The sequence below is a fragment of the Chlorocebus sabaeus genome, chromosome 2, assembly GCF_047675955.1.
Source record: "Chlorocebus sabaeus isolate Y175 chromosome 2, mChlSab1.0.hap1, whole genome shotgun sequence".
NCBI lineage: Eukaryota > Metazoa > Chordata > Mammalia > Primates > Cercopithecidae > Chlorocebus > Chlorocebus sabaeus.
In genome coordinates, this window is record NC_132905.1 from 22,559,168 (window position 1) to 22,577,331 (window position 18,164).

At 40.2% G+C, this 18,164-nt stretch overlaps 1 protein-coding gene across 2 annotated transcripts in view; it reads left to right on the forward strand.

Moving 5' to 3' along the window:
* CHD6 (chromodomain helicase DNA binding protein 6) overlaps nucleotides 1-18,164 on the forward strand; it is a 208,636-nt gene that overhangs the window by 34,095 nt on the left and 156,377 nt on the right. The window contains exon 2 of one of the 2 annotated variants that reach the window (XM_008017167.3): nucleotides 13,137-13,317. The exons of the other annotated variant lie outside the window; for it this stretch is intronic. The gene's annotated coding sequence lies outside the window, so the exon portion shown is untranslated. The remainder of the gene's footprint in view (nucleotides 1-13,136; nucleotides 13,318-18,164) is intronic. 2 annotated transcript variants of the gene reach the window in all.

Genomic DNA, 18,164 nt, shown 5'->3' on the forward strand with positions numbered 1-18,164 from the left:
AAGATATATTTGGCAGACAGCTGTTGGGAAAATACTGCTAAGGTACAATATTTTGGATTCACTATTTTCTTTACATAACAAGAAGGGATACAAAGGACAGTTATAGAGCAAAAAGTAAACACTCTTTGTATAGCTTTGGTCCCTGTATTGCCTGCTGAACCCCGTTATAAAAATAGTAGTTTGTAACATTAGAACAGTGTCCTTGTCTATACATGCAGTAGACTGTTTTCTTAAGTTTTGAAAGAAAATTGGTGATACACTTGACCTATGAATCTGTAATATATTCAGTTAATGTTTTAACTACACTGATACCAAGTATAAGGTGATAATAGCCTGACCTAAGTTGGGAATAGTGGAAATGGAGAAGAGATTGCTGTAAATATACTTCAGAAAGCAAAATAAAACAAAAACCCGGTTTTTTTTTCTTTTATTGTACTAAAGATTATTTCTTTGTATAAAAATATATGAGTGTTGAAAAAGCTTGAAAAGTAGTAAGAGGCAAGCTGCTGAACTCTTAGAGATATATATATCCTATTTACAAGCATGTTTTAGTAGTCAGTTTCTTTGAATAATTTTCCTAAGAGTGAGGAGGTTGGAAGAGTTCAGTTTGGTATCAAGACATCTTGTTTATACTTCGGTAATAGATTTCCATTGCTTAGTGGAAAGCACACCTCCATAGGAATGTGCAGAAAATTTCTGCTGACAAGGAGGTATGCTTAAAGCATCTCACATATAGTCTTCAGAGACCACTAGTATCTCATGTTTTTGTGTTTTACAAATATAGGCCTTCTGCAGTTTTTCATTCCTCATGGATGGTGGCCAAACTTAGGATTGGTTATGAGTTCCCGTGTCTTGTTTCTCTTAGCCTTTAAGTTCTGGTGTTTTTGTTTGTTTGTTTGTTTGTTTGTTTGTTTGTTTGTTTTTTGAGACAGAGTCTCACTCTGTCACCCAGGCTGTAGTGCAGTGGTGTGATCTCGGCTTACTGCAACCTTCTACCTCCCAGGTTCAAGCAACTCTCTTGCCTCAGCCTCCTCAGTAGCTGGGATTACAGGCGTAAGCCACCATGCCCGGTTAATTTTTGTATTTTTAGTAGATATGGGGTTTTCCCCCATGTTGGTCAGGCTGATCTCGAACTCCTGACCTCGTGATCTGCCCGCCTCGGCCTCCCAAAGTGCTGGGATTACAGGCGTGAGCCACCGCACCTGGCCTTTTCTTTTCTTTTCTTTTTGAAATGGAGTCTTGCTCTCTTGCCCAGGCTGGAGTGCAGTAGTGCGATCTTGGCTCACTGCAACCTCCACCACCGGGTTCAGGCGATTCTCCTGCTTCAGTCTCCCGAGTAGCTGGGATCACAGGCACACGCCATCACGCCCAGCTAATTTTTATATTTTTAGTAGAGACGGGGTTTTACCATGTTAGCCAGGCTGGTCTCAAGCTCCTGACCTCAGGTGATCCACCCACCGTGGCCTCCCAAAGTAGATTTTTTTTTTTCTTTTTAATGGGGGCCTTGCTATGTTGTCTAGGATGGTATCCAACTCCTGGGCTCAAGTGATCCTCCTACCTCAGCCTCCATGTAGCTGGGATTACAGGTGTGCATCACTGTACCCAGCAATAAATTTTTTTATTATAGAAAATTTCTTTCCTTTTTTTTTTGTCTTTGAGGTAGAGTCTCACTGTCACTCTGTTGCCCGGGCTGGAGTGGAGTGCGGTGGCGTGATCTCAGCTCACTGCAACCTCCACCTCCCGGGTTCAAGTGATTCTCCTACCTCAGTCTCCCGAGTAGCTGGAATTACAGGCGCCTGCCACTATGCTCAGCTAATTGGTTTGAACGGAACATTCATTGGTGATTGTTGCCTAAATAATTATTTCACTATTGCTGCATTTTAAGAAGAGCAAAGTTTCATTTTGTTAATAAGTGACACAGAAATTTTTTATTAAAAAACTTTTTTTTAAATGTGAGGAAATTCTGAGGTGTCTGAAAAATCCATTTATTCACTATGCGCTATACCTTTTTCTGTGGTTATGCCTTGTAAAAGAAGTGTCATTGTGATAGATAAGAATGTTTAAAAGTTGTATTTTGCTAAATTAAGTGCCCCCTATTTGTTTTTGAATGTGTTGTTTTTAAACAGTTTTATGGTAACAGATTTTGATCTGGAGTCGTGTTTCTGCATTATGCATTTGTGGTTTTTGTCTACATTGGGGGTGTGGGGGACTTGCTCCTCAACCAGGGAAAATAAAATGCTAAAGTTTATTTGGTTGAGGTGTATGAATCATGGTAAAGACTGAAATCCATATAGGTCATTTATTCTCACTGCTGTTATCACGTATTTTGTCTATAACCTAGGATGGCTATTGTTTAAATATCAGTATTTAACCTTATATAGTATTTTCTATGTGCCGGACCCTGTACTTTGTAATTTGCATCTACTAATTTATTTAATCCTCATATGATTGTCGTGTTTTGTAGATGAGAAAACTGAGGCAAGGAGGTTAAGTGATTTACTCTGGCCATGTGGCTAACAATTAGCAAGGGCTAAGATATGGTCCCAGACAGCTGATTATAGGATTTGTACTACAAGAGAGGGAGAGAATCAATTGTCTTGTGTCTCTATTACTAGAAAAATAACTCAAGTGTACTTCCCACTAGCCTTGGAAGATAATCTGTTTATTCAACATCCAGTAATCTACACATATATTTGCTTTATTATGTTTGCTACACATATATTTATTTTGTTTACACATATGCGTAGTGTGTGTAGACACACACACACACACACACACACTACATGTCCACCTAAAGGAGCAAATATTTAGGGTTTTCCCTTTGGAAAGTCCTTCTTAATGTATAGCTTTTTTTGAATCTCTTTACTTGACTTTAGAGCAGAAATAGCCCCCAAATTCTGTAGGAGAATCTTTGAGGTCAGAGTAGATGGAAAAATCAAGAGAAACCTAGCAGACAGCTTGAGGTCACAGATTCACACAGGATACCTCTCTGACCCTTGGACTCTATTTGCACTGAAGGTAAAGCTGCTTGTTACAAAGCAGCCACTCAGATAAATCTTAGCTATACATTTTCAGGCTATTTTTGGAGCAGAAAGCCAAATAGCTGGTATCCAATACCAAAGAAACAATTTTTCACGTTCTCTAAATCATGATAAATAGTGGCCACAAGTCTCTGATTATAGAACCAAGCCAGGAGGTGCTGTAGAGACTGTCTTGTTCTAAGTTTATTTCTGCCGTCTCTTTGCTTAGTGATTTTTCTTTTTTTTAGTTGAAGTAATGTGTCTTATATTTTAACAGATTCTTAAATCATTCTCTTTCCTTCCTTTTCTGTCCCTCATTCTGTTTTTACTTTAGCATGTGTATTTATTCTACCAAATGTTAGTTCAGATGGGAGTTGTAGATAATTTGAGCAGGCATGTTTTTCACAAAAAAGTTAACCACCTTTCTCTTTCTCTGTTTTTATGTTTGGATTGTGCTTCTTTTGTGTTAGTCTGATAAGAGGTTAATCTGTGTGGATAAGAACATGACTAGATCCTCAAGAATCTGGACATTATAATAACAGTCTGATGGTTTGAATAGTTTGATGTTATTGATAGGGATAAGATGGAAAAAGATGAGGGAGCATCCTCAGGTCTGGTTCTTACTGAGATGTACTCATCTTGTGAGTTTGAGTCTGTGTTTGAAGTTTCCTTTTCTGTTGCGGGGAGACAGAGTCTTGCTCTGTTGCCTAGGCTGGAGTACAGTGGTGCGATCTCAGCTCACTGCAACCTCTGCCTCCTGGGTTCAAGTGATTCTTGTGCCTCAGCCTCATGAGTAGCTGGGACTACAGGTGCATGCCACCACGCCTGGCTAATTTTTGTATTTCAGTAGAGACAGGATTTCACCATGTTGGCCAGACTGGTCTCCAACTCTTGACGTCAGGCGATCTGCCCACCTTGGCCTCCCAGAGTACTGGGATTACACGCATGAGCCACCGTGCCAGGACTGTGTTTGAAGTTTCAGGTGGCCTGTGCCAGTGGTAAAACTTAACAGTAAAGGCCTCCAGGGATTGATTCTCTACATATATAGTGGGGATGGGCTTAAAGACAACATGTTTCTTACTTTTACTTATTCTGTTTACAGATTCGAATATTGATGCTGTATATTGTTTTGGTAATGATTATTACAGGATTAATTTTCTTCGCGTATAGAGAATTTCTTCAAGTACCTAACATGTTTTGGTAAAGATGTTTGTGTCTTCTCACAGAAACATTTCCTGAATCATTTTCCTGACTTCTCTGCGGCTTTTCCTGTTTAGTAAATTTTGCTGGAAGAAAAAAAATGAATTAATTTTTCTTATATATTAAAAGAAGCTTTCTTTTTCACCTAGAGAATAGATAACTCAGTAAATAGAGATCATATTACTGTTTCTTCAAAAGAATTCATTTCGCAGAGTTTTTTTTCATGGTATGTAGTTTTAGGTAATGAGTCAGAATTATGAGATTTTATGGCATAGAGTCTTTAGAAAGAGAATTTTTTTTTTTTTGGCTTCACTTAATAGTTGGGGGAAAAAAAAGTTGATTCTTTAGTTTTATTAATGACTGTCTTGTATAGCTTCTCATGTTGGTTGTTGAGTGAGGTGACCAGCTCCTCAGAGGGACAAACCATACAATGAAAGGGAGAAATGTCAGAAATGATTGGATTTGGTGTAGTAGAAATTCAAGATGAATATTATGTTGGACATATTAGCACAATTCTAGGTGCATTAATGGAGACAGGATAAATATGAGGTCTGTTTCTGTGGCTTTTGTTTTTTGTTTTTTGTTTGTTTGTTTGTTTGTTTGTTTTTTGTTGGGGTCGGTTCCAGTGTGGTGCCAAACTGTCCTCCGGAAGGTTGACTTCTCATGTCTGGTCTGTGTGAGCGGACGGGCCCTCCCCTGGCACCAGTTCCTTGAGTATGCAGTTGCAGCCAGTTGGTATTCACCTGATATTCATGACACGAACCATAGCAAGTGCATACAAAGAAAGCTTGAGGTTTCTTTTCACAAAGTTATTGGTGTTTGTATAAATATATATTTTTACTGGCCATCTTATTGTTACTGGTGGAGGGTGTCCAGGTTCTTGGTGTTTTAACAAAGAATTGAACAAAATGTACAAATGAAGCAAGAAAAGAATGAAACAACAAAAGCAGAGATTTATTGAGAACGACAGTACACTCCACAGGGTGGGAGCAGGCTGAGCATAGGGGCTCAAGGGACCTGTTACAGACCTTTCTGGGGTTTGAATATCCTCCAGAGGTTTCCCATTGATTACTTGATGTACACCCTGTGTAAATGAAGTAGTGGCCTGCAGTCACTTCAGTGAAGTGCAGTTACAAAGGTCCCATTCCTGTGCAAACACCTGATTGGTTGGGGAAAGTAACCAATCAGGCTAAAGTGAAGTTACAAAGTTACACTCCTATTCAGATATCTGATCAGTTTTCCCTCTGCCACATGGGAAAGGAGGGGACTTTGCAAAGGGTGTAGCCTCTGATCCTTTTGTTTGTATGGAAAGTTGGAGTTTTCCTTTGGCTTTAGCTCTAGGTGTGAATCGTCCTTAGGTTCTCTGCCTCAGATTCCCTGCCTTCAGACCCGATTTTCCTACCTCATTATAAACTCTTTTTCTTGGTTCTCATTGTTTTCAAGTCGTTTCTTAAGGGCTTACCAGATAAAACAGCCACATCATATATAAATAATAATTTTGTGTTTTCCTTTCCAGTATGTGTTATCTCATAATCGTTCCCCATATTCTTTAGACTGTCCAGAGTAACACTGATTGCTGACATTTTTGTCTTGGTCCCAACTTGTTAACGGAAGTGCCTTTAGCGTTTCATCATAAGGTTCAACTTGATTTTGATGAGTATTTGTGAGGGTTCATACTACTTTAACCTGATAAAGTACCTTAGTTCAGCTTTGACTTTGTAAATTAAGGAGTATACGGAACATGGAAGGTTCAGGAGAGAGCAGAAAATGTGTGAATGACTAAATAATACCCAAGTAGAGAAGCTAGGAACCTGGTATATTTATCTAAGAGAAGAAACTAGGGGATGATTTCATTATCTCTAAATATAGGTAGAACCCACGCTGGCATTTTGGAGCTCCCAGATCATCTTTGAGAATGAAAAAAACAGTTCAATTTTTTCCCTTTGGTAAACTTTTTATTGTTTAATAACATACAAAGAGATACATAAAATTTAAACTTTAGATGGTTTGCCACTCCCTCGCCCCATCCCCTGTCCCTCTCTTCCTTCCTCCCCCACCCCCGCTTCCCTTCCCTCTTCCTCTCTCCCTTTCCAGTATAGTGATAGCTAAAATAACATTTGCTTGCCTGAGGGCATTGCCGACCTGCATTTAGGAGAAAGTTAGATCCACTATTTCTCTGAACATTGAGTGATGGGCCCTTGCTTTTACCCATGTGCTTATAAGGATCAGGAATCCACTCTTGCCCCTTTCCATGTGGTCTATAAAGGCCCACAGCTGGAGTTAGTTTGCTGGATCTGGGGGCTGCAGTAGCCCTTACCTGAGTTGATTTCTCTAGAGCTGCCTTATGGTCAGAGACCTCTCCCGTGGTGAAACGTAGAGTGAACTACCCATGTTTTCTTTGTCTTCACTTCCTGTCCCTTGCTTACTTTATGAAATAGATTGTCAAACTTTCATTGATATTATAGTCTCTTAACTCGCATGGCTCTTAGGTTTTTAAAGCTTAGGTCTTGATGTTTGTTTTTGTTTTTTCTTTTTGCATTGTTCTCCAGTTACTTGTGTGCTAGTCTTATCTTCCTTACTAGATCATAGGTCTTAACCCTCTTTCTTGGGTCACAGATATTTATATCACTTACTCCTAATTTGAAACTTCCAGAATTTAGCTCTTCCTTGTCACTTGGTCTGGATGTTTAAATGGTTTAATCACAGTAATCTGCAATACTGTTTTCCCAGTTAGGGTTGTCGTGTAACATAATACATTAAGGCTAAAAATCATGGAATATGAGACTTTAGGTTGCATAAAATGGGTAGTTCCAATGTCAAGATCTTCATTCATTCATCAGATAGTTATAGAGCACCTTCTGTGTGCAAGGCAGTATACTAGGTAATGAAATATAGTGGCATTAGGTAATGAAATGTAGTGGTAATGAAAAGTATGACACTGCCTCAAACTTCATAGAATTTAGAAGAGTTTAGTGAAAGGTCCTTAATCTCTTCTAGATTGGTGGTAGTAGAAGGTTCTTGGCCTGGCGCGGTGGCTCATGTCTGTAATCCCAGCACTTTGGGAGGCTGAGGCGGGTGGATCACAAGGTCAGGAGATTGAGACCACCCTGGTTAACACAGTGAAACCCCGTCTCTACTAAAAACACAAAAAATTAGCCAGGCGTAGTGGTGGGCGCCTGTAGTCCCAATGACTCGGGAGCCTGAGGCAGGAGAATGGCGTGAACCTGGGAAGCGGAGCTTGCAGTGAGCCGAGCTCATGCCACTGCACTCCAGCCTGGGCGACAGAGCGAGACTCTGTCTCAAAAAAAAAAAGGGTCTTGGTTATTATTATACTGTCCTGGGTGCAGATCTAAGCTCTCCTAGTTATTAAAGTTGAATAATTTAAGGTAATTATTTATACTCTGAATGGGATAAGAGGGCCTTTTCCGCAGGGTTAGGGTTCAGATTTAATTGGTAAAGGTGTGGTTGTAGCCCATTGGGTGGCAGAGGAGTTCCCTGGTTGCCTGGGCCAGAGTGAATACACAGTTGCCGGGCAAGCAAGAAACCAAACCTGGTGGGTAGGCAGGCATGCAGAAGGGAGTTGGGTGCCACTGTGGGTACAAGGTGCAGAGGCCTGCAGAGTCCGCATTGGGAAGGCCATGTTAAATAACCCTTCAGGGTCCAGATGAGCCAGGCCTGGTAGGTGGTCATGTAGAGGGAAGTGGTAGATGGCCTCCTTTTAGGAGGGCTGCAGGAAACAACTCTCTGGGATAAAAGCCAGCAGAGGCCATCAGGAGGCTATTGTGTGTTTAAGGCCTGGAGTCCCTGCTGTCCGTGTCTACAGGAGCACAGAAAGGTGGTCACCAGGCCTGGTGTGGTCGCTGAGGGTCCATGTGCTTTGTGCATGTGGTAGGCAGAACACTACCATATGTCCCCACATACTCACACTAGACCTTGGAGCAGGAGCAAGAACAGCAAAAGCACAGCACTTTTGAACCCAAAAGACAAGCTCCCTTCCTGCCTTGTCCCTCCAGCTCCCTCTGCTGACCAGGTTTAGCATCATGTGCTCTGTAAAGGTGAAATTCTGGAGAGTCCAGTCCATTATTACAGAACTGGTACTGAAGGGTGAGTTTGGAGTTAAAAGGCAATAAATTGATAACTGGCACAGAAGCCAAATGTAAGAGTACTGACTAAGTAATAGCCAAGTACAAGAATACAGATTACATAATTCCACTTTTATAAGGCACAGGTAAAACTAATCTAATCTACACTGTGAGAAGTCAGGCTATTGGTTACTTTTGGGGAAAAGCAGTATTGAAAGGAGTATGGATTTGCAGTGCTAATGTACTGTTTCTGGATGGGGATGCTGGTTACACAGCTATGTGCAGTTTGTAAAGAGCTGTGCTTTCTATTATAAATATCTATTATATTTCATTAAGATTATGACATAACCTGATTCAAAAAGTAAAAGCTTCAAGATCCAGTCTAGAATAGAGGAAATATAATCCAGGGTGTCTCATTCTTTTTTTTTTTTTTTAATGTTTGAAAACCATTGGAAGGTTGTCTAACTTAATGTCTAAAAATAGATACCTAATTCATTCAACAAAAATATTAATGGCCAAGGAGTTTGAGACCAGCCTGGCCAACATGATGAAACCCATTTCTACTAAAAATACGAAAATCGGCCAGATATGTTGGCGGGCACCTGTATTCCCAGCTACTTGGGAGGCTAAGGCAGGAGAATCTCTTGAAGCCGGGAGGTGGAGGTTGCAGTGAGCCAAGATCACACCATTGCATTCCAGCCTGGGTGACAGAGCAAGACTCTGTCTCAAAAAAAAAAAAAAAAAAAATTACTGTCCGGACTTCCTTACGTTTGGGTATCAAATTTGGTAACTCTGAGGCCTTCAGTAGAGCAATTTATACTTCTTCATTTTGCTGTCGTTCTTCTTATCAAGTCTTTAAGCAGCAACCTGCAAGCTTTTTTATGGCCTCCCAGATACCTCTTTGTTCTTGGTCTAAATAAAATATCACTGTTGTCTTCTGTAAGTGTTGTCTTTGCTTTTATCTTTGTCATGATATATCCTTCTCGCAGCTGACAAATCACCAGACCTCGTTTTTCTTCACTGAGAGATTTGGAAACCCACTGTATATAGGCGTTAATGATAACGACAACTGTAGACTTTGGTTTGGGAACTAACTGGTGGTGATAGGAGAGACTCAGTTTGTGGCTTTTAAAAGCTTTAAGCAGAAACAGTTCAGTACTGTTATTTGTTCAGGAGTAGGTAACTCTGGGAGCAGAAGTTAAGGAATCTACCAAGTTAGTGGTTAAACCTGGATCTGAGGGATGGCTATGGAATCTAGAAAGAGTTCATGTTCACAGAAAGCAGAGGTTGTTAAGAAACTCTGGCATTACACTGTGGACAGAATTTAGGGTGAATTTGAAAGTGGAGCCAGCTGCTTAAAGCTCAGTTGTTGGCTGGGCGCGGTGGCTCAAGCCTGTAATCCCAGCACTTTGGGAGGCCAAGACGGGTGGATCACGAGGTCAGGAGATCGAGACCATCCTGGCTAACATGGTGAAACCCCGTCTTTACTAAAAAATACAAAAAATTAGCCGGGCGAGGTGGCCAGCGCCTGTAGTCCCAGCTACTTGGGAGGCTGAGGCAGGAGAATGGCGTGAACCCGGGAGGCGGAGCTTGCATTGAGCTGAGATCCGGCCACTGCACTCCAGCCTGGGCGACAGAGCGAGACTCCGTCTCCAAAAAAAAAAAAAAAAAAAAGCTCAGTTGTTAAAGTGAGTCACATTAGTCTAATTCCACTTTTGTGGACAAAGCTTGATATCTCCCAGTATATAGCGTATGAGGTTGTTTTTGTGCTTTGAATAGCTGGTGGTATTCTTGTACATAGAGAGGATTTGGCCAGGGCAAGAGTTACTGCAAACATATCACAGAAAGCTGAGAATCTAGAATGATTCCCTTGCAAAAATTGTTTCCTTATAATCTTTAACCCTTAAGTCATTTGGAGGTGAAGGAAGAAAACAGCGTAAGTGGTGAAATTAGCCAGTGGGCCCTTCACATATAAATTCATTCCACCTACTTGCCCAACCAGTATATGTGTACTGTACTTACATTATTGGTCTGTCCTAGATACTGGAATCCGGTGCAGTCCCTTGGCCCTCTGAGTGTTGTTATTTTATATTCCTCTCTTTGAGGGCCGCCTGCATCACTTGTCTGTGATACCCAGCTTTGCACCAACTCCTTAAGGATTTTGATGAACCTTTAAGAAGTGATACTTGGATTTCATATTCAACCTAATGAGAGTTTCCTGACTTTTAATTTATTTCATTTTATTACTCGTCTGGGCTTGTACTGCCACCAGTAAAGACTGTCGTTTTCAAATTTAACATCTTGAGGAAAGGTGCCTATGATTGAAGATACAAGTCTCATTCTGCACGTGTATTCTAGAGTAGCAGTTTGGAAATTTGCTGTGCTCCAAACTGGTCATCTGTATCTAGAAAAACCTTAAATCATGCCATTGCAGCTGGTTCTTAGTGCTTGAACTGATGATGGAAGGGTACATTGGAACAGGTAACATAAGTACAGTAGTCCCTCAGTGTTCGTGGGGGATTGGTTCTAGGACACCCACCCCATGCCAGAATTTGAGGATGCTCCAGTTCCTTATTTAAAATGGCATAGTAATTGCCTATAACCTACTGACATCCTCCCATATACTTTAAATCATCTCTGATACAGTATAAATGCTATGTAAATAGTTGTTGTGCTGTATTTTAAAAGTTGTATTTTTGTATTAAAAATTTGTTTGCCTTATTGTTATTAAATATTTTTGATCTGTTAATTCTGAGGATGTGGAGGGCTGACTGTATAAGCAGGAGGTGATACATGATAAGAAGTTAAGTTTATATTATAAAATGGTTATTTTTTGATCTGGATATTGGTACTATTTACCAAGAAACAAACAGACTTTACTCTGTGATTCTTGTGCTCATTCTGGGCGTGAATTCTGTCATCTCTCAGACCAGTCCCCCTAAAATAGTGCCCCATGCCAATCTGAAAACTTCACTTTTAGGCAAACAACTAGTTTTATTTAGATATTAGAAGTTAGTAGTTTTAACAATACGTGGTTTGCCAATGTAGTATAAATTTAAAGTAGGTGACCAAGTCTGTACCAGTTTGTAGGCAAAATAAATGAATGGCATATGGTGTAGATGGTGTTAACAGATTTTTGTCGATTGGCTTAAGATGGCCTAAAGTGGCCTCCTAAGTATTCTGCTTATAGCTTGCAGTTTCTGCTTTTAGTGTACTATAGCCAGATTGGGAGAACCAAGACATTTGTTGTCTGTTTGGCAGGAGGATCCTATTGCCAGCCACCTGCCTCATCATTCACCCAGAGCTTTCTGTTTGCTTTTGCAAGGAGAACTTTTTCCATACCTCTTGGTCACCATGTGCTGTATCCTGCTTTATGTATTTTCCCCAACAGACTAGTTTTATGTTTACCTCAGTACTCCCTTCCTCTTAGGCTTCTAGGAAGGAGGAATTAGAAGTGGGAGAGGATTAAGAACTGCTTCTTGTCTTTGAAAAATCAGAGTTTAAAACCATTCTCAATTTATATTAAACAAAAATTCTCAGACCCTAAGGAAAGTGCAGAAGGTGCCAGAGTTGAACAGCTTTTAGGAGGCAGAAATGACTGTGGAAGCCATCAGGATGCAGTATCCTTCTCGGTTTGCAGAGGCAATTTGATGTAGGATGTGAAAGTAGGTTTTAGCATTTCATTCGTAAAACTTGAATGGAAGGAATGTGTGTCAGATTCAGAATCCATTATTTATTTTCTCTTTAAACAAAGGAAAAAAAAACACTTTGGAAAAATACTGAGTTTTTAAAATTTTTACTTTAATACAGCAGATTTATAGAAATAGGGGAAAGCCCATCTTTTTATTGCTAGGAATTCCACAGATTTAGTTGAGGAGCTATTTTCCAATTATAGATTGACTTGCCACTTGCGCTGACTCTTCTGTTTTCTGTAGATTGAAGAGTGCTGAGCCTGGGCAACCATAAATATGTGATTTTTCTTTTATTAATTATCTCAAAGTGAAAACTTTTCTCTGCTAAGTATTGTCTGTTATGATTTTGTTAATGTGTTTACTTTGTTTCCTTGCCATCTTGGATAGCTATCAGTTAAACTTTGTTCCTTACCATAAATTGATCCAAAATAATTTTGTTTAACAATTCAGAATTCAAATGGAGGGCTATATGAATGTAGACAAAGAATTTAAACAGAATTATGTACAGTTATATCCCTCAAGATTTTATCTATGTTTAATTATCATATGAATTATTTGTTTGAAATATTTTGTTTCCTTGTATGTAATATTATCTGAAGTATCCATCCATCTTGTCTAAAATGTGCTTATATGGTCGTTTTAAATGACAGTTTTATCAAGCTGTTTTAATTGCTTTCTGTGTGCTTCACCCATGGATTGAAACCATCCTCTGCTACAGCCTTGCTTTTTTACTTTTATTCTTTTTTCTCTTGACATATTTCCTCAGAATATTTTGGATTTTTAGCCATGTAGAGTATGATTTTCAGTGTTTGTCTCCATCCAATCACTCATGCTATAGATACCTGCATAGTTACAGGGAGAGGTTTAGGAGCCTGTGAGCCTGCCTCATAGCAGCCTTGTGTTCCTTCAGGGAGTGTCAGTCAGTCTTCCTGGGTTGGAGTCCACATCCAGCAAGGTCATTTTGTCTGTGACCTTGTTGAGCCCTGTGATCACAAAATTAGCTCCTTGGCATGCTGGTAAGCAGCAGAACTGAGCAGAGCCCAGGCACATTAGGAGTTTCACATGGGAAGAGCATTTGACTTCTCTCCTCCTGTGTTTTGGGAGGGCTGATAACAAATGCTCACTCTTTTTTTTTTTATCAGTACCTGCACCACAAGCCACCATCGATGTGCACCCTGATATCTACTTGGGGATCAGGAAGGTGTACATGATAACAGCAAGGGAAGCAGCAGCACAGGAGACAGGCAAGGCCACCACTACCTTTGCCGGAACTACAGTGACTCTTGTTACACAACCAAGATGCCATGCTTAAGTCTCCCTCAGGTTGGTGGTCTTCTCCCTTTCCAAAAACTTAACAGCTGTCCCTGAGCCTGTTCCTGGGGTATACAATCATAAACAGTGTGTGTATGCCTGTCCCAAGTGGCCAGTGATGGTCATCAGGCTAGACACAGTGACCCAAGAGCTATAGCTTGACCCTTGATAAGGGGGACCCAAGTGCTGGCTGGTTAAGGCACTGTGTTGTTGCCACTTTACAGGCAGGAACCTCAGAGAACACCCGCCACACATAGGCCAAACCTGATGGTGCATCACACCAGGATGCAGTTAACAACAGAGTCTCATCTTGGGGACAAGTGCCTTTTAGGGTGGGAAGAGATGACAACATCTAGCAAAGACAATTAAGAGCTGTGTAGGCCATAGTTCATGCCCACCAGCAATTGGTGGTTCTGTCCCATGTGACCTTCACCATATAATGGAACTAGTTAGTTAGCTAAGATAAATAAGTTGAAACTAACCAGGTGTCCTTGGTCATGGTTGGGCCCTCTTGTTCATGATGCCAATTGCTTTAGTTACTTACTATTCACTCCATTTGTGTGAGATTCCTGACACAGGATTATAGGGATGACCAAGCACAGTGCATCTAACACTGGGCAGATGCGATCAACAGCAGTTTATTGTTCACATACACTCGTAGCCTGCAAGAGGAGACACCACACACCACACAGGGCTACACAGGGGTTGTACTTGGGAAAAGGGTGAACATCCAGGGTCTGTGGGAGGCAGACTTTGTAGTACCAAGAGGACGGGGTGACCCCTGGTTCCCATGGAAGGATGTGATTGGCTTGCATGAGTAATTCTACAGGCTGGCAAGAAGTGGAAATCTTCTACTTGGGCATAAGGAGGAACTGCACATGGTCCCCTCAGTAAGGATGGTGGTTTGGTTAGGGGACCTTATCCATAGGAGCAGAGTGGGGAAGGGAACTAGTGGATAGACTATTGGAGGTCTTTCCAATTTCAGATACCAAGGCAGCACATAATATTGGGCCTGAATTTTAGACTTTACACCACACAAACCATTGTGTTGGACTTTGAAGACTTTTTTCCTTTCCCCCCAAAGCTAGTAGTTATGCCTTCCTTCACTATCTCACTGCCCCTTCATTTCTCCCACTACCTACTGTCTAATAAGTACTAGAAAATGCAGTCTGTCAGGGAAAGTGCATGGCATAGTGATTTCACGGTTGAGTTTCAGCTCAGGTCTTTTTCCAGAGTAGAGGTCCTCCAACCTGGCTGTCTATTAGAATCATCTGAGAGAGTTTAAAAAATTATGTGGGGTCTCACCTCAGACCAATTAATTTGGAATCTTTTGGAGATGGGAGTGAATTTTTGTTTTAGTGTGGTTCAGCCATTATTGAGAACTGCTTCTCATGGATGTCAGCAAAGTCACCATGTCTAAAACCAAATGCATTGTCTTAGTCCATGGAACCAGCTCTTCCCATTGACTGTTTCTCCCTTTTAATGGTACTAATATCATCTTCCCAATCTTCCAGGCTAGAAAAGTTAGTATTCTCTTTGTACTTGTTCTCCCACTTTCCATGGAATGATATTTATCATTGGTCCGCCTTTGTTAATTTCATTTCATCTTTACTGCTGCACTTCCAGACTGTTGTAATTTATTCATAGAATACCTTTCCAACCTCTGCCCACTCTCTGAGTGCCCCAAATAGAACATTTCCAGTCCTGATCTCTCACTTTATTTTCATTTGTCTACAAAGCAGCTTGATGTAATATTAAGATAGGTGAATTGGAATTCAAGAAATCTAATTCTTGTACTTCTGAGTCAATGTGAAGCTTTGGGCAGATCATTTGACAACTCTCAACCTAAGTTTCATTATCTTAAGACGAAAGGATTACATTGCCTGAGCCTTGGATTCTTTCTCCTCACTGTGATTCAGTCTTCACTGTTCCTTCAAACTTAGCCTGTCTGTAATAGAACTCATCCATCTACTTTCCCAAAAGTTACCTCTTTCTCATGCCCTGATGTCTCTTGCCAATACCAGCATTCTACCATTTTAGACCACTTAAAAAGAATCCAGCTGGGCACGGTGCCTCATGCCTGTAATCCCAGCACTTTGGGAGGCCGAGGTGGGTAGATCATGAGGTCAGGAGTTCAAGACCAGCCTGGCCAACATGGTGAAAACCCGTCTCTACTAAAAATACAAAAATTAGCTGGGTATGGTGGTGGGCACCTGTTATCCCAGCTACTCGGGAGCTGAGGCAGAGAATTGCTTGAATCTGGGAGGTAGAGGTTGCAGTGAACTGAGATCGTGCCACTGCACTCCAGCCTGGGTGACAAGAGTGAGACTCTGTCTCAAAAAAAAAAAAAAATCCGTTATCTTCATTTTCTTGGACTCCGTGACTTCTCCTCTGTTTTATTTGCTAGCCTGCTGTTTACTTTTACTTCTACCTGGGTATGACTCGCTGGTCTTCTTGGACTCCAAGCCTGCCCTACCTAGTCCTACCTGATGAATCTTTACATCAAACAAACTTTGATAATTTTTGTCCTTTTCTCAGAAATCTTCAATTAATGTCTCTCCATTACATAAAAGATTCAATTCAGACTGCCTAGCCAGGCATTTTGAGAGTCTCTCTACATCACTTATCTCCAGCCCCAAACTTCACCTGCCTTTGCTGATTCCTCTTCACCTGTTGGTCACCCATTGTACATGTTAGGTGTTTAGAAAACAATTTTTTAATTGAATTACTCATTAACTTTGGATTAACATATCCTTTAAATAAGATTTTAAAACATTTTGTTAACTTTTTTCACACAGAAAAATGTCCTCTTTCTGGTGAGGAATTCTTCTGGTTCCAGCAAATGCATACCATTGTGTAATGAGCATCACAGTAAAGATACAGAACAGTTCCATCATCCCTGAAATTCTCTTTATAGTTGACCCGCTCCTGTCCCCAACCCCAACCACTGTTATGTTTTTTGTTCCTAAAATTTTACCTTTTCTTGAATGTCATATAAATGAAATCATACAGTATATAGACTTTTCAGTTTGTCTTCTCTCACTCAGCATAAAGCATTGGAGATTCATCCATGTTGTGTGTATAAGTGGTTTGTTCTTTTTTATAACTCTGTTTTTAAAATACCCCCAAGAGGGAGTTTACATTGGGAGTTGTGAGTTTTTGGTGTCTTATATGCTATTTTGGAAAACAAGAAGAGAAAATGTCATCTAGATCATTTTTAGTGCCCCAAAACATGTTTAAGCTATTTTGTAGATGGTGTCTCATTTCAGTGTTGACAGAATAACTTTTTGTTTTTAGCCCATGTGTCAGTCTTATATGATTGGCTTTTGTACCAGGTCTGTAAATGAAGAAATGGAGACCCAGGGAGATCAAATAAAGTGCCCAAATCATACATCCCTTATGTTCAGAACATAGCTATCTTCACTCCCAAGTCTACAGGTAATGTTGTTCTACCCCAAAAGGCATTAAAATGTAATAGGTGAAAAGGTCTTGTGTTGCTGGTGAGGCCTCTTGAGACTGAATATGTAGAGTGTTGTTTGTAAAATCCTTTGTCTTCCCCCATAAGATTATAACTTGAATTTTCAGGGCTCTGAAGCTTGAATGGGCTTGGCTGTCAAGAAATTGGTTTATTCAGTCCTGTGTTCACAGCTGTGTTCATTCCTGATCTGGGTCAATTGACATTATGGCATAGGGTCCAACAACAACAAAAAAGTGCAGTCAGATTTTGCCTTACAATGTGATATATGATAGCTCTAGAAGGGCCTGGCCACTTACTTCTACTGTTCTTTTTAACAGTAATTCTTATCAAGCTAATTGATTGTTATCAGCAGATTAGGATTTAGAAATGATTTTTTTCTGACCAAAAAAGATGAACTGGAGTTGGTATTTCTCTTCTTGAATTGTGTGAATGTGCCTCAGTCATCATGAAGATCAAAGAGTTTGGCCATGTGACCTCAGAGATCCCATTCAGTTCTGATTTGTGAATGTGGCATTGAAGTATTTGTGGACTATAGAAAGCTTCCTTAGTTTATACCTTTATATCATCTCAGGTAAAACAGATTATAGGAATTATAGCAACATAAGATACTGCTTCAAGTTAATAGTAATTAGTTTGAATAGCCAGAGGAGATTCATTCAGTGAGTAAAAGTCTTGTTATTCAGCAGTTGGCCCACAGAAAGTTTCTCAGAATGGACTTTCCTAATACTCTTGGTTCAGTAGTGAGAGTTTCTTAGGAGGTTGTTGTCACTCTTACTACTGATTTTTGCCATCTCCTCACAGACAAGGATTGAAATCACTACTGTTGATTTGCCTTTTGGCTTGTATTACCCACATGCAAGGTAACAGAGCTTTTACTTCACAATTAATTCATTGAATGTTTAAAACACTTTTTTTGAGGGGTAGTGTCTTAATGTTAATGATGGTAATGCATCCTTTCAAACTAGCCAAGCACAGAGCTTCCTCACTTTGGAAGTGATGACAGTACTAGTGCCTTCTCACAAGTAATATTTGGCAGATATTTTAAGTTAAGTGTTCACATTTTTGGAGAGATGGATTTTTCGTCCAAGCTTTATAGCTGTGTGTATGATCCTTTTCTTTTGACCCACTATCGATAAATCCGTATATACTATTAGTATATTTACTAATTTATCAAATACTATGCTAATATTAGTTAGACAATAGTCATAATAGATATGGTCCCTCTCCTCATGGCCCTCTTTTAATCTTACAGGTATGGATACTTTTTGATATGCAGTCTTGAGTTTAAGGTGATAGGTTTTCGCTAGCCTGTAGTAGAGAGTGTCAGGAATTCACCTATACAGACTTTATTTGGCCTGACTTATATGCAAAAGATAAATTT